The 17,133-nt window shown below is 38.5% G+C and overlaps 1 protein-coding gene across 5 annotated transcripts in view; it reads right to left on the reverse strand.

Annotated features, from left to right (window-relative positions):
* The window catches only part of LOC106091061 (sodium-independent sulfate anion transporter), a 59,228-nt gene that overhangs the window by 16,964 nt on the left and 25,131 nt on the right, over nt 1-17,133 (reverse strand). The window lies entirely within an intron of this gene.

Below are 17,133 nucleotides of genomic sequence, written 5' to 3' on the forward strand. Positions count from 1 at the left end.
GAATACCAGCGGTATTGATAGTAAAGCAACACCGTATTGTACAAAAACAATACATGATGGTATGGATGAAACATAAAATGATTCGTACCGTCTGGTACTAGCCTTATTACCGAACTCGTATTGGTTTTAATACCAATCTGTTATCGGTTTCAGCACCAGACCGTTATTGGCTTTAGTACCACCGCTATTGATTATTCCACCCCCTATGAATTTTTTATCCGATTTGGATGAAATTTCTCTTCTTCTCTTATGACCATCAACATACGTGCTAAATATGGTCCGAATGGGTCTAAAACCTGATACAGCTCCCTTATAAACCGATCTCCTGAATTTACTTCTTGAGCCCCTAAAGGGCGAAATTTTTATAAAGCAAAAAATCTTGACAAATGCGTTTCATGGTAGAGGGTAAATAAGATACGGCCCGGCCGAACTTAGCAAGCTTTTACTTGTTCCTTCTAATAAGTTACCAGCTCAGTCTTTTAGGGTTTATGCCAACCCCGTTGACCCGCCTATTCAGACAGCCTCCTCAACGCCCTATAAATGAGATCCATAATAGTAGAGAGGATACGACTTCAACCATAACGAGAAAATCATCCGCATAACCAACTACCTTCCCCTCTCTTACCAAAAGTCCTCAGAAATCCCATTAATAACCAGAAACCGCCAAAGAGGGGATCAAACACCTCCTTGTGGAGTTAGTTAGGTAACAATCTTCCTTATCGAACCCTATGACAGTGATTTGTTTATAGTACGGTCTTTCAGCGTGTCACGATTGTTTTGATTTCTCACTACTGGTATATGCGACATTGGTCAGGCGGTAAGTGTTAGTATTATAGAGCACGGGAATATTCAAAGTCTCACCTGCGTTGGAATAACGAGATGACTCTGGTTGCATACCAGACTGTTTTCAAAATTATGCTCAATATGAAGACTATTGTTATGGTTGTTCGAAACTGTATCGCAAGGTCAATAGTGGCTGAGGGAACTCGGTATCAAGGATGGATGCTCAGGAAAACGTGAAGAGGATCTAAGACTACCACGCACCAAGACTAATGCAAAATAAGATATTTACGATAAATATTGCTTAGGAATTTTCTTCACGGATGATTCCAAGATGGCTCGGAAATGGTATAGGAGGTCTACTTTCAAGCCCTTGATATGGACATGTTGAAATGGCGAACGTGGTCTATACCATTATGATAGCTGCAGTTGAAATTTTTGGAAAGGGTACATCCGTCCTCGAAATACAGATGGCGGCCGGATTGTCAGAACTCTGGATAAACTGCTCTACATGTGTGCGCCGCGCTGAACAACGTACTTACGTTGTTTACTGCTATTTGTCACATTTCACACCGAAATATTCATTATTCTTGGTCCGTAAGCCACCGGACTACGGAGTTACGTCTTAAATCTAGTGAATGGACCCCGATACCGACGCCTTCACCGGCCATCCCTGTAGAGACGACGCTAAGACAACTACGATCCACGCTACCCCCTTCTTGGGAGAATGTCGTTCCAGGTTTCCACCACATGACCCCACCATAGGGGAGGAATTCCAGCCGAGACCTAGCACCAATCGAGGGTGAAGTACCGTACCTGTCATTATTACGTCACCGCTTAATAGCAGGTACCTGTCATTATTACGTCATAACCGGGAATGCACGACAGGCCTATGACTAGGCCGAGAGGTTAGTGACGAGTCCCTGTTTGCAGTAGCACAGGCTTTCCATACTGGGAAGGCAATTATTCACCGATCTAGATTAACACGTGGGTGGGTACGGGCCAGTACTCCTTTGGGGGTGCACATACATGTGAGCGTATTTGGAAGTATTTGATCCCTACCCTTTATTCCCTCACCTCAAGATCTATGATCTAGAGACTCACATCTTTTTTCCTACACTTCCTCTCACGGGTATATCACAATGGACGAAAAATAGCCTCTGAGTAAATAAATTTTAACGGTGGGTTACCCATCCAACATAACATAACATTGATTAGTTCCGTTGGCTATCTCTTTCGTCATTTATATTTTGCTCCAATATTTGTTTTTAAATTTTTATATACCAAAAAATTTGCAGGTCATTATAAACTTGTTCGAACATTTTGTTTCGAACATCACGTGAGTAAATTTTAATATGCGTCTGTGGACTTTATATACGTTTGCATAATACGAGCGAATTATATTTCGTTCATGTTTTTCGAAAGCAAAAAACAAAAAGAAAATATGTCAAAATGTAAATTAAAACAAATAACAATCAAGGGAAATATTCACATATCATTCGAAATATGCGACAAACTGAGTGAGGACGTATTCTGGAAACATGTTTTGTCTTGGTGTCCAATGGTATTGTAAAAACGAAAAAACTAGTCATGCTAAGCTCTTGAGATTTAAGTGAGTCATTTTAATGTTATTATTTTACAAAGTCACATGACAAATATTGGGTTGCCTAAAAAGTAATTGCGGATTTTTCATATAGTCGGCGTTGACAAATTTTTTCAACGGCTTGTGACTCTGTAATTGCATTCTTTCTTCTGTCAGTTATCAGCTGTTACTTTTAGCATGCTTTAGAAAAAAAGTGCGCGAAATTTTGTTTACATTTGTTTGTTTGGCGTCAATTTTAATATGGAGCCCACAAAGGAGCATTTTCGTCATATTTTACTTTATTATTTCCGTAAAGGAAAAAACGCGGAGCAGGTTGCTAAAAAGTTACGAGATGTGATATGATGGTGATAAAGCCTTAAAAGGAAGACAGTGTCAAAATTGGTTTCGCAAATTCCGTTCTGGAGATTTTTCACTTAAAGATGAGCCACATTAAGGTCGGCCAAATGAAGTTGATGATGACCAAATCAAAGCATTAATCGAATTGGATCGTCATGTAACTGAGCGTGAGGTAGGAGAGAAGTTAAATATACCAAAATCAACCGTTCATTATCACATAAAAAGTCTTGGACTGGTGAAAAAGCTTCATATTTGGGTACCACATGTATTGAAAGAAATTCATTTAACAAACCGAATCAACGCTTGTGATATGCACCTTAAACGCAATGAATTCGATCCGTTTTTAAAACGAATCATAACTGGAGATGAAAAATGGATTGTTTACAACAACGTTAGTCGAAAACGATCATGGTCCAAGCATGGTGAACCAGCTCAAACCACTTCAAAGGCTGATATCCACCAAAAGAAGGTTATACTGTCTGTTTGGTGGGATTGGAAGGGTGTGGTATATTTTGAGCTGCTTCCAAGGAACCAAACGATTAATTCGGGTGTTTACTGTCAACAATTGGACAAATTGAATACAGCCATCAAGGACCAGACCAGACCAGAATTGGTCAATCGTAAAGGTGTCATATTCCACCAGGACAACGCTAGACCGCACACATCTTTGGTCACTCGCCAAAAACTGAGTGAGCTTGGCTGGGAACTTTTGATGCATCCACCATATAGCCCTGACCTTGCACCATCAGACTACCATTTATTTCGATCTTTGCAGAACTCCTTATATGGTAAAACTTTCGGCAATGATGAGGCAAATTGAATACAGCCATCAAGGACCAGACCAGACCAGAATTGGTCAATCGTAAAGGTGTCATATTCCACCAGGACAACGCTAGACCGCACACATCTTTGGTCACTCGCCAAAAACTGAGTGAGCTTGGCTGGGAACTTTTGATGCATCCACCATATAGCCCTGACCTTGCACCATCAGACTACCATTTATTTCGATCTTTGCAGAACTCCTTATATGGTAAAACTTTCGGCAATGATGAGGCAATAAAATCGCACATGCATAATTTATACACTCATAGCAGCTATGTCGAAATATAGTCCGGTTTCGACCATTTCCAAATCTGGACTGATCTAGGACAAATTGGAGAAGGATGTCAAATGGCCTAACACAACTCACTGTACCAAATTTCAGTGAAATCGAAGAATAACTGTGGCTTTAATCGAACTAAGACCTTAAATCGGCTGATCGGTCTATAGGGGGCCTATATCAAGATATAATAGCTCATCTTCCAATTTAATCTGCCTATGGACAAAAAAAGAACCAGTTTCAGCTCAATATCTCTAATTTTAAGAACTGTAGCGTGATTTCAACAGACGGACGGACATCGGACTAGATCGTCTTAGATTTTTACGACGATCAAGAATATATATACTTCATAGGGTCGGAAATGGTTATTTTGATGTGTTCCAAACGTAATGACAAAATGAATAGATCCCCATCCTTCCGTGGTGGGTATGAACATTTTAACGAAGATGTGCAATAGGATATTTTGACATTTTATAATTGAAGTGCTTGTATTATTATCACGGCCAGGACTTTTATTCTCTTTTAGAATTCAAATTAATGATGCGTTATATCTGAAGGCATTACGACGACAAGATTAAATTCAAAATTCCGCACAATATCCATGCTACGCGCCGAACCCGATGACGACGAAACAAAGGATCAATTCTACTCCCAACTCGATTCAGTGACACGCTCTCTACCAAAAGGAGGCATTAAATCTGTTATGAGAGATTTTAATGCCAAGGTGGGCAATAACAACAATAATCTACAATCAATCATGGGAATGCAAGGACTTGGCGATACCAGGAATGACAATGGCTACAGCCGGCACTTGATTGGAGCCACAAAATTCCCCCATAAAAATATACACAAATATACTTGCAAATCACCAGATAGAAGCACCCGTAATCAAATCGACCACGTACTTCTCAGCAAACTGTTTCTGGGTTCGCCTATGGATATGAAAACTAGACGAGGAGTCGACATCGATAGTGACACATGCTCTTAGTGGACATTCTACGTCTACGACTGGACCAAATTGAAAAAAGATGTCGAAGAGCCTAACCAAATTTCGGAGACGACCACCACTATCATAGGCATTGCTCGACGATCCCAAAAACCATGGAATCCGAATTTAAGGCTTTCTTCAGCTGACTTTATAAAGGGAAAACAGATGATCGAGCCATTAAATCCGGATTTAAAGAGAAGTGTAAACGGGGTTTAAGCAACGAAACTTTAGAGAAAATAAAACACCGTAAACGTCTACGCAACACTCTGCTACGGGCAAAATCAAGTGTAACTATATATATCGCGCCGCGCTGGTCAAGCGCCTTGTTGGCAGAGATATGCAAATATATTTTAACTAGCTGGATCGGACCCGGTCCATTCGAATATTTATTTTCGACAATTAAAGAGCTTTAAGTGAAATACCAAAATAGTACATCGCTTGACAAAGAGTTTACCAATATAAGTTCCTTTATCTGAATCCCATATGATCTTTATTGGTCTACGAATTTAAGTTTGGATGTAAGGTGCACTCCATTCTTAAAATACTTTATTTCAGCCCGATATTCTCATGATGTCTGATTTAGGGGTGTTTTCGGGGGTGAGGTGGTCCGCCAGACACTTGGCCTTCATCATGCCCTTCTCTCAAATACCATTTATTTAAACCCCATATTGCCATTGGCTTTGAAGGGGAGTTCACAGGATGAGGCGTCCCCCAAACACATGGTCCCAAAATTGGTTATCAAATTCGATTTCTAATCTCAAATACCTTTCATTTGAGCCACATATTGGCATGGTCGAAATATTTTTAACCTTTAGGAAGTGTTTTGGGGAAGGGGTGATGCCCTATATACATGGTCCTACATTTGGATACCAAATTCGTATTCTTCTCCCAAATGCCTTTATTTGAGCCCCGCATTGCGATGGTCAGTAAAAAATTGCTGTTTGTGAGGTATTTTGAGAAAGGGGTAGACCCCCAAAAAATTAGTCCCGAAAGTTGATATAAGTTCTTGCTCTACCCTCAAATTCCTTTCATTTAAGCCCCACATTGCCATGGTCAGTAAATATGCCCGATTTAGGGGTGTTTTGGGGAGTGAGGTGATATAGTGAGGGAGTGAGGCTGATATATTTTTAGGTCACTAAGCCCTAAAAATATATCAGCAACGTGCTCTATTCTCATATGTTTGAACCCCATATTGTCATTGGCCTCAAAATTAGATATGAAATTCATTTTCTAATCTCAAATACCATTCACTTAAACCCTTTATTGAAAGAGCCAGTAAATACGCCCGGTTTGGAGTATGGGCCCTAGAAACTATGAATATCGTGCACCACTGTCTTGAAGACCCAAATTGTCTTGGTGAGCAAATACGTCCTACTTGGGGGTTGTTATGGTGGTGGGACGTCCCCTAGACGGTTGGTCAGATGTCAGATTCATGGTCTACTCCCAAATACCCTTCATTTGAGCTCTATTTTTCCATAGTCGGCAAACATGATCGGTTTGGAGGGTGTTTTGGGGGATGGGGTGGCCACTGAGTGACTTGGCTTAGAAAATATGGGTTGGCCAAAAAGTAATTGCGGATTTTTCATATAGTCGGCGTTGACAAATTTTTTCACAGCTTGTGACTCTGTAATTGCATTCTCTCTTCTGTCAGTTATCAGCTGTTACTTTTAGATTGCTTTAGAAAAAAAGTGTAAAAAAAGTATATTTGATTAAAGTTCATTCTAAGTTTTATTAGAAAAGCATTTACTTTCTTATAAAAAAACCGCAATTACTTTTTGGGCAACCTAATACATATAAAGCAGCTATATCTAAATCTGAACCGATTTCTATGAAATTCACCAGTGATATTAAGAGTCATAAGAAAATCATTTCTGCCAAATTTCGAGAGAGAGGTAAACAAATGAGCACTTTATAGAAATATTTCTCAAAATCGGACCAACATATATATGGGAGCTATATCTAAGTCTGATCCGATTTCGACCAAACTTTATAAATACTGTGGAAGTCGTCGAGGAAAGCGTTTTAAAAAATTTCGGGAAGATTGGTCAATAAATGCGCTTGCAGTAAAAATCGGGCGATATACATATATAGAGCAGATATATCTAATCTGAACCGATTTCTATGAAATTCACCATTAATGTCGAGTCATAAGAAAAACCTTCCTGCCAAATTTCGAGAGAATTGGTTAACAAACGAGAAAATCCTTCCTGCTAAATTTCGAGAGAATTGGTTAACAAATGAGCACTATATATTTATCAGAGCTATATCTAAATAGAAACCAATTTCTATGAAATTCACCATTAATGTCGAAAGTCATAAGAAAATCCTTCCTGCCGCCGTATTACTGCAAATCGGCAGAACATATACATGGGCGCTATATCTGAATCTGAACCGAATTTTTTCAATTTCAATAAACTTCGTCTTTAGGCCGAAAGACATGCCTGTACCAAATTTGAAGACGATCGGATGAAAACTGCGACCTATAGTTTGCACACAAATTAACATGGACAGCGAACATAGCTAATTCGAATCAGTAAGTGATTCTAAGTCGATCGGTATTCTTCCTTCTGGGTGTTACAAACAAATGCATCAAGTTATAATACCCTGTACCACAGTAGTGGTGTAGGGTGTAAAAAACCATTTGGATGCTGGAGCTCCAGCATGCTTTGATCAGCCTTTGGCACCATTAAAAAAGACGCAAATCATCTTATAATGTACATAATCAACATCTATCAATTAAATTAACAAAACATTTGTATTTACTAATAACTTTTAGATAGTACATACCAATTTGTTTTTAATTAACTAATGTTATATTGTTTATTTACATTTAGTGGAAAACTCTGTTACATATTCTAATGATGTCTCGTTTTTCTTCGAATTATGAACTGTAATTGCGCATTAAGTTTAGCCGCGCCGTACTTTGGATACCCACCACTTCGGATTACCACATTTCGTCAAGATCCGGTAAGAAATGCACCATATATTAAAAAATATACAAAACAATAACGATATATGGTCCGATCTAGACCAAACTTGCAACCCACTGTTCCCAATTTGAAGAACTTAAATAAAAAGATCAGTATCAGCCTGTCATCGGCCTAAGACATTAAATCAGGAAATCAGTCTATATGGGAGCTACTTCAAGATATATCCCATTGTAGCCACTCTTCGAACTTAACCTGCCTATGAACAAAAAAAAAAACTGCACTTAATATCAGCATTTTTCTGATTCGAACTAGTCATGTCCGTCCGTCTGTCGAAATCACGATAGCGGTCGAACCCGTAAAACTAGCCGCTTGAAACTTTGCACAGATACTTTATATTGATGTAATTCGTTGGGAATTGCAAATGGGCCATATCGGTTCAGATTCAGATACAGCTCCCATATAAACCGATCTACCGATTTGATTCCTTGAGCCCCTGAAAGACGCTTTTTACTTCAAACAACTATGCCAAGTATGGTCCGAATCGGTCTATTACCAGATATAGCTCTCTCTATCTCTATAGTTATTTTTTTGCTTTTTTTTTTTTTTGTTTCTCTTTCAAAACGAGCTCAATGATCGGAGATGCAAGTGGAAAAGGAAAGCCACAAATAGCAACACACGCCAAGCACTATGAGACCCATTTCATCTTTGGTTAGAAGACTTTTTAACCATATTAGGTGTAATGGCTTCAAGGGCCGTGCGTTGGTATGTTGTATTTGAATCGTATAATAGCGAAAACGCATCTATAATACAATTACCACATTAACCAAGCTCGACAACCCTGCTTATTACGTGTAGTTTTCCCAATGCATGTATTTTTGTGTAATAACAGACATTCTATCTGTAACAAATTACACTTCTTCCGTACTACACATGATTTTGTTCATCTGTTGGAAGTTGTATTGATGGCTTCAAACGCTAAGACAACGGCAACGGCTCTCGCTGTTGCTCCGTGTGCCCAGGTTCGAATTCTAGCCGGGCTCTGCCGAATTTTTAATTTTTTCAAGTTTTTTGCTTGTCAGGGCGAGATCATTAAATTTTACAATTCTTGTTTGTTTCTCTTTCGAGACGAGCTAAATGATCGGAGATGCAAATGCAAAATGAAAGCCAAAGATAGCAAAACACACCAACCACTACGGGACGCGTTTCGTTTTTGGTTAACAGACTTTTCAGACTTTCTTAGCGTTCGAAGCCATCAATACAACTTCCAACAGATGAACAAAATCATGTGTAGTACGGAAGAAATATAATTTGCCACAGACAGAATGTCTGTCATTGCATAAAAATACATTTTTCACTGAAATTTTGTCTCTAGGAAAAATTTCGTTACAATTTAGATTTTTATTCCCTCCACCATAGGATGGGGGTATACTTATTTCGTCATTCTGTTTGTAACTCCTCGAAATATGCGTCTAAATAAAGTATATATATTCTTGGTCGTCATGACATTTTAATCGATTTAGCCATGTCCGTCCGCCTGTCCGTCGGTTCGTGCGTTTGTCTGTCTGTCGAAAACACGCCAACTTTCGAAGGAGTAAAGCTAGCCGCTTGAAATTTTGCACAAATACTTCTTACTAGCGTAGATCGATTGGGCACAATTCTTATCCGATTTGGCTAAAATTTTGCATGAGGTGTTTTATTATGACTTCCAACAACAGTGCTACGTATGGTTGAAATCGGTCCATAACCTGATACAGCCTATCTGGGGTCATGACTTCTTGATGTGAGTCGATGTATAGCCTGATACAGTTCCCATATAAAACGATCTCTCTATTTTACTTCTTGAGCCCCTAAAGGGCGCAATTTCTTACTCTAATTAGTTGAAATTTTACACAATAACTTCTACTATAGTCTCCAACATTAAATTCAATTATGGCTCGAATCGGACCATAACTTGATATAGCTTCAATATGATTTATGCATTTATTTTCTTTAATCCTTTGTTTGCCTAAAAAGAGATATCGGGAAAAGAACTCAACAAATGCGATCTATGGTGGAGGGTTAATAAGATTTTGTCCAGCCGAACTTAACATGCTCTTACTTGTTTAGAAATATTTTCATTGAAATTCTGTCCATAGATAAAATAATTTTAATTCTGTGTTCAGAAAAAAATATATTAAAATTTTGTTTATAGATAAAACTTTATTATTTTGTTGTCTTTAAAAAAAAATCATAAAAATGTTGTCGTTAAAAAAAATTTGTTTAAAGGCCCGTTCTCATTTAGAAAAAAAAAATTATTAAAGTTGTGTGTAAATAATAGCTTTTTCTAATTTCGTCTCTAAGAAATTAAAATTTTTGAAATTTGAGAGAAAATTATGTCTCAAGAAAGTTTGTCGTTGTGAGCACTCCATAATTATGTGGCCTAATGTAGACTTGAAAAGGTCTACCGCTCTGCTGTCGCTGGCTAGAACAGACGTCTCAGTCATTGTGTCAGGCTTATGGCTACAACTAACGACTTTTGGAAAAGCTGTGAAGACGTCGAGAAAGAAGAGTCTTTAGAACAGGGCTTCCCAAACCAATTTGCTTTGCGCCCCACCCCCCAAAACTTTTTCGATTTCCTTGTACCCCCCAAATTTTTCAAACTCGATGCGCTTGTTATGGGCTTTAGACCCTAAATCGCCAAATCGGTCCACATGACATCTATATCTAAATATGATCCGGTATACACCATATTCGGGTTGGATGGCGGAGTGTAACTCACTGTGCCAAATTTCATCGAAATCGGATCGAACCAGACCGGTCTATACGGCAGTTATATCCAAACATAGTCCGATTTGGTCCATTCAAGAATACGGGTCTATGTAAAATTTCAGCTCATTATCTCTATTGTTAAAGACTGTAGAGTAGACTGTATATATACGACTCAGAATTTCGAAACGATCCAAAAACGATATATATACACACATATATATATATATATATATATATATATATATATATATATATATATATATATATATATATATATATATATATATATATATATATATATATATATATATATATATATATATATATATATATATATATATATATATATATATATATATATATATATATATATATATATATATATATATATATATATATATATATATATATTTATAGAGTCCCAAATGGATATTTCGAGGTGTTACAAACGCAATGACTACATATATTTAGTATACGCTCGTTCTTTAGTGGTGGGTTTTAGAGATGGCAAATTCGAATAATAATGAGTAAAGGTACAAGGCACCACACTGTTGCAATAAAGGTTATAAATGCCTACCAATGGTAGACATACCACAAATTATTGAATTACACTTAACTTCTACTCATTTCATACTTGGGTCATTTCATACTTGAGTTTATGAAAGTGATTAGTTTTAGAAATAATAACAAGAGCGCCAACACCCAAATGTCTACCAAGACCTGGCAGATGTTTCGCTCAACGACACACGTTTTTAATATGTTTAGTGTGAAATTTAGGCCCCTTATCATTTAACTAATATTACAATACTTATGAAAATTGATTAGACACTTCAAAGATAAAATGTTGCAATTAAAATTGGTTGTTTTATAGCACCTATCATTTCAGTTGATAAATAAACAAAATTAGGCTGAATAACTTTCGAAAACAATTAGATACCATGCGAATAATATAAATATGTAAAATCTCTCACACTAAATTTCGAGACGTCTTTCGCCACTTGTGTCTACCAAAATGCTCGCCTTCAAAAGACTTTTTGGCTGAACGTCAATACTCTCCATCAATGCAAACTAGTCCATAAATTTTACAAATAAATTTTCTCTCAAACACACCAAGCACTGCCTAGTCTGCTTTCACAAGTACCCATGCCTCGGAAATAGGAGTGCACAGAAAAAATATGGACCTATATTTGGCCGAATAAATACGGTATCTTATATATAAAATTGAATTTGTGTTTGTTTGTTTGTTTGTTCCGTATAGGCTCAAAAACGGCTGAACCGATTATCTTGATTATCTTGAAAGTTTCACAGATACACAATCTGTTGGTCTGGAAGGACACATAGGCTATATAATTTTTTGATATCGGAAGGGGACGGACCCTCCCCCTTACCCCATAAGTACTACCCAGACATAAAAGTGGACCGATCGGAACAATATGGGACTCAAATGAAAGGTGTTCAGGAGTAGAGTACGAATTTCACATTAAAATGTGTTCAAGTAACTGGGGGTCCGCCCCAACCCCAAAACCCCCTAAAATAGGTTTTTTGGACGATCATGACAATATGGGACTCAAATGAAAGATATTCGGGAGAAGATTGCAAACATAGTCAGTAAGAAGAAAAAGGCTTTATAATTTGTTGATTTCGGAAGGGGGCGGACCTTCCCCCGTTACCCAAAAGCACCACCCAAAATCAAAAGTGGACCGATCGGGACAATATGGGTATCAAATGAAAGGTATTGGAAAATAGAATTCGAATATAGCATTAAAATTTGGGTCCAAGTACCCAGCAAGCTTCGCCAACCCAAAAAGCCCTCTAAACAGATATATAATTTTGAATTTGATAGCCAATTTTGGAGCCAAGCGCCCTTACGCACCCCCTAACCTGAACTTCAATTTCGATTATGACAACATGGAGCTCAAATCGACGGTGTTTGGGAGTAAAGAACGATTTTGATATCGTTTTTCAGGGCAAAGTGCCGATGACCGCCCAGCCCAAAAAAAAAAACACTCTCCGAACATTTCATTTTTACTGACCATGGCAATATGGGGCTCACATTAAATTAATTTGGGAGTGCAGCACGAATTTGATATCCATATTTGATTCGAAATGTCTGAGTGCCATCCCTTCCCTAAAAAGCACTTCTCATTACCCTAATTTTTAAAACCACCAGATCTTGGAGATTGGTAATGCGATTCCTTCAAAATATTTTTTTGCACTCTCACAGTCAAAGCAAAACATGGTTTCGATTATTGGGGTCGGGTGCCTTGGGGGCCGCCCAAAACCCGCCCAATGGGTATCTACAAATATTACAACAAAATAGAGCTCAAACGAAAGGCGCCTGAGAGGAAAAAAACCAATAAGATATCCAATTGAAGAGCCATGTGTTTGAGGAACTGCCCCACCACAGCTATTTGATGTTTAAATTGATTGATTTTCGGGAAATTGATACTCATTTTCGAGAAAAAGTCCCACCCTCAAACAGAATTTATTTACCGGTCATGCCATTATGCCCTCCCCTCCCCCACACTCCAATTTTCAAAAAACGCTAGATTTCGGAGATGAGTGTACCGATTCAAGCGAAATTTTGTATGGTATCCCCAAAAACACGAAATTGGAAAAAAAAAATTGGGGTTCAAATAACCTGGCGGGACGATCCAACCCAAAACCCAACCGAACGGATATGTGTACCGATTGGGACAATATCGGTATCGAATGAAAGGTATCAAAGATTAGAATACGAATTTGGTTGTTAGAAGTCATCCTAAGGGCCCACACCCCGGGTCCCTAACAACCTGATATAGCTGCCATATAAACCAATCCTGAATCTTGACTTCTTGAGCCACTAGACGGCGCAATTCTTATTCGATTTTTCTAAAAGTGCATGACGTGTTTTGTTATGACTTCAAACAACTGTGCCAAATATGGTTCAAATCGGTCTCTAACCTGATATAGCTGCCATATAAACCGAACTAGATTCTGGACCTCTTGAGCTTCTAGAGGGCGCACTTATTATTCGATTTTGCTCAAATTTTGTACAACAGCTTTTTCCGATTTGGCTGAAATTTTACACAATTACTTCCACTATGGTCTCCCATATTTAATTCAATTATGGTGCGAATCGGACCAATACCGATTGTATTGAATAGTTCGAAGAGATTCTTTTCTGTTCTTACTGAGGAACGTATGCCAGCAAGTGTCATCCTGCACAGTCTCATTTATTTTACAGGGATACCAAACTCAGACATGGCTCGAAATAACTTTGAACGTATAGAGCTGTCGAAAGTGGCTTTGTAACTAGTGAAGAGATGGTAAGAGTTGAGCTGTCTTTCTCGTCCTTTTTCAGGATTTAGCGCAGTGTAAATATCTGGTCTATGGTGGATTTACCAGGTCCAAACTCGCATTGATAGGGCCCAATCATCTCATAGACTCATTAGGTTTTTATCTTTCACACAGTACGCTCGAGAGTATCTTGCATGCGATGAGTAGGAGACTTACTTCTCTGCAGTTGGCACATTCCATCTTGTCTCATTTCTTGTGTAGCGGACATAGTAAGCTGAGGATGCATTTATTGGGTATGCATTCTTCTAGCCAGATCGCGCGGACGAGCTGATGCATACACCTTATAAGCGTGTCGCCTCCGGTCTTAGGCAGTTCAGCCGGCAATTCATCGGCTCCTGCTGCCTTATTGTTTATCCGTTGGGTTACTGCTACGTGGACCTCATTCTGAGTAGATGGTACACATTATATACCATCATCAGGGATTTGTTCTGTGGTATACTCATGGTAACAATCATCGCATTCCAGCAACTGGGAAAAGGTTTCTTTCTACATCCTCCGAAAATATGTAACTAATAGAGATAGCCTATTAGTTACATATTTTCTTCTTTGCCTCTGCAGGAGGATGCGCCTGTACCAAAGATATCGGATTGATGTTTAAATCTTTGACTTCATTCTGACTTCTGTACATCTCAATACGCTAACACTCACGTCTTTCCGTTTATTTTTCTTTCTGCAGAATAGACATTTCTTCTCTCTCCTTTTCTTCCGATATCTCTCCTTCATTTTTATTACTGATTGAAGGGCTGCACTTATGCCGCATTCTTGGCTTCAGTAGCACTTCGACACTCTTGGTCGTACCATGAGTTTCTTGGAGGAGGCTTCTGGTACACAAGTACGGATTTCGCGGTATTTTCCATGGAGAGGGCAATGGATTGCCACTGCGCCGTTATATCATCGGAACGGGGAATGCTGCTATCAAGCAGTTGGGTCATTCGAGCCCCTTAGCAACACCAGTCAATTTGCTTGGTGGGCTAAAATCCTTTGAAGAGCATAAAAATTCCATTTCAACATGGTTTTAAAAATTGGTGGAGGGTGGACAAAATTTTTCTGGGGGGTGCTAAGCCCATTTATCTGTCGTAATCACGATAGCGGTCGAACGCGTATAGCTAGCCACTTGAAATTTTGCACAGATACCTAATATTGATGTAGGTCGTTGGGGATTGCAAATCCCATATAAACCGATCTCCCGATTTTACTTCTTAAGCCCCTGGAAGCCGCAATTCTTGTTCGATTTAGCTGAAATTGCACATGTAGTGTTCTGCTATGGCTTCCAACAACTGTGTCTAGTACGGTCCAAATCGGTTTATAAACTGATATAGCTCCCATATAAACCGATCTCGCGATTGACATCTTTAGCCCCAGGAAGCCGCGATTTTCTCCCAATTTAGTTAAAATTTTGCACATAGTGTTTTGTTATGACTTCCAACAACTGTGCCAAGTACGGCCCAAATCGGTCTATAACCTGGTATAGCTCCCATGTAAACCGGTCTCTCGATTATCCTTGTTCAGTTCGTAGAAGCTTTAATTGTTGCTGGTTTGACAGAAGTTTGGTATATAGAATGAAATAATGCCCTTCAACTAAATTTATTTTGTATAAATTTTTAGCAGTATTCATGGTGGCGGGTTCCCAATATTAGGCCCGGCCGAACATAGCACGCTTTTACTTGGTTTTTATACCCTCCACCATAGGATGGGGGGTATACTAATTTTGTCATTCTGTTTGTAACTACTCGAAATATTCGTTTGAGACCCCATAAAGTATATATATTCTTGATCGTCGCGAAGTTTTATGTCGATCTAGCCATGTCCGTCCGTCCGTCTGTCTGTCGAAAGCACGCTAACTTCCGAAGGAGTAGAGCTAGCCGCTTGAAATTTTGCACAAATACTTCTTATTGGTGTTGGTCGGTTGGTATTGTAAATGGGCCATATCGGTCCATGTTTTGATATAGCTGCCATATAAACCGATCTTGGGTTTTGACTTCTTGAACCTCTAGAGGGCGCAATTCTCATCCGATTGGAATGAAATTTTGCACAACGTGTTTTGTTATGATATCCAACAATTGTGCCAAGTGTGGTTCAAATCGGTCCATAACCTAATATAGCTGCCATATAAACCGATCTTGGGTCTTGACTTCTTGAACCGCTAGAGTGCGCAATTCTTATCCGATTGGGATGAAATTTTGCGCGATGTGTTTTGTTATGATATCCAACAACTGATTCAAGTATGGTTCGAATCGGTTCATAATCTGGTATAGCTGTCATATAAACCGGTCTTGGATCTTGACTTCTTGAGCCCCTAGAGGGCGCAATTCTTATCCGATTTTATTGAAATTTTGCACGTAGTGTTTTGGTATCACTTCCAACAACTACGCTAAGTATGGTTTAAATCGGTTCATATTTTGATATAGCTGCCGTATAACCGATGTGGGGTCTTGACTTCTTGAGCCTCTAGAGGGCGCAATTCTCGTCCGATTTAACTGAAATTTTGCACGCAGTGTTTTGGTATTACTTTCAACAACTGTGCTAAGTATGATTTAAATCGATTCATAATCTGGTATAGCTGTCATATAAACCGATCTTGGATTTCGACTTCTTGAGCCAATTGAGCGCGCAATTCTCATCCGATTTGGCTGAAATTTTGCATGAGGTGTTTTGTTATGTTACTTCCAATAACTGTGCTTAGTATGGCGTAAATCGATATAGAACCTGATATAGCTGCCATATAAACCGATCTGGGATCTTGACTTCTTGAACCTCTAGAGGGCGCAATTCCCATCCGATTTGGCTGAAATTTTGGACAAGGGCTTCTCTCATGACCTTCAACATACGTGTCTAATATGGTCTGAATCGATCAATAGCTTGATACAGCTCCCATATAAACCTATCTCCCGATTTTGCTTCTTGAATCCCTACAAGGCGTAATTCTTATCCGAATGAACTGAAATATTACACAATGACTTCTATTGGGTCGCCCAAAAAGTAATTGCGGATTTTTCATATAGTCGGCGTTGACAAATTTTTTCACAGCTTGTGACTTTGTAATTGCATTCTTTCTTCTGTCAGTTATCAGCTGTTACTTTTAGCTTGCTTTAGAAAAAAAGTGTAAAAAAAGTATATTTGATTAAAGTTCATTCTAAGTTTTATTAAAAATGCATTTACTTTCTTTTAAAAAACCCGCAATTACTTTTTGGGCAACTCAATACAATGTCAATCAGCATTCATTTATGGTCCGAATCGGACTATAACTTGATATAGCTCCAATAGCAAAACAGTTTTAATTCTATATTCTATGTTTGTCTAAAAAGAGATA

Source organism: Stomoxys calcitrans, chromosome 1 (genome assembly GCF_963082655.1).
Source record: "Stomoxys calcitrans chromosome 1, idStoCalc2.1, whole genome shotgun sequence".
NCBI classification, from domain to species: domain Eukaryota; kingdom Metazoa; phylum Arthropoda; class Insecta; order Diptera; family Muscidae; genus Stomoxys; species Stomoxys calcitrans.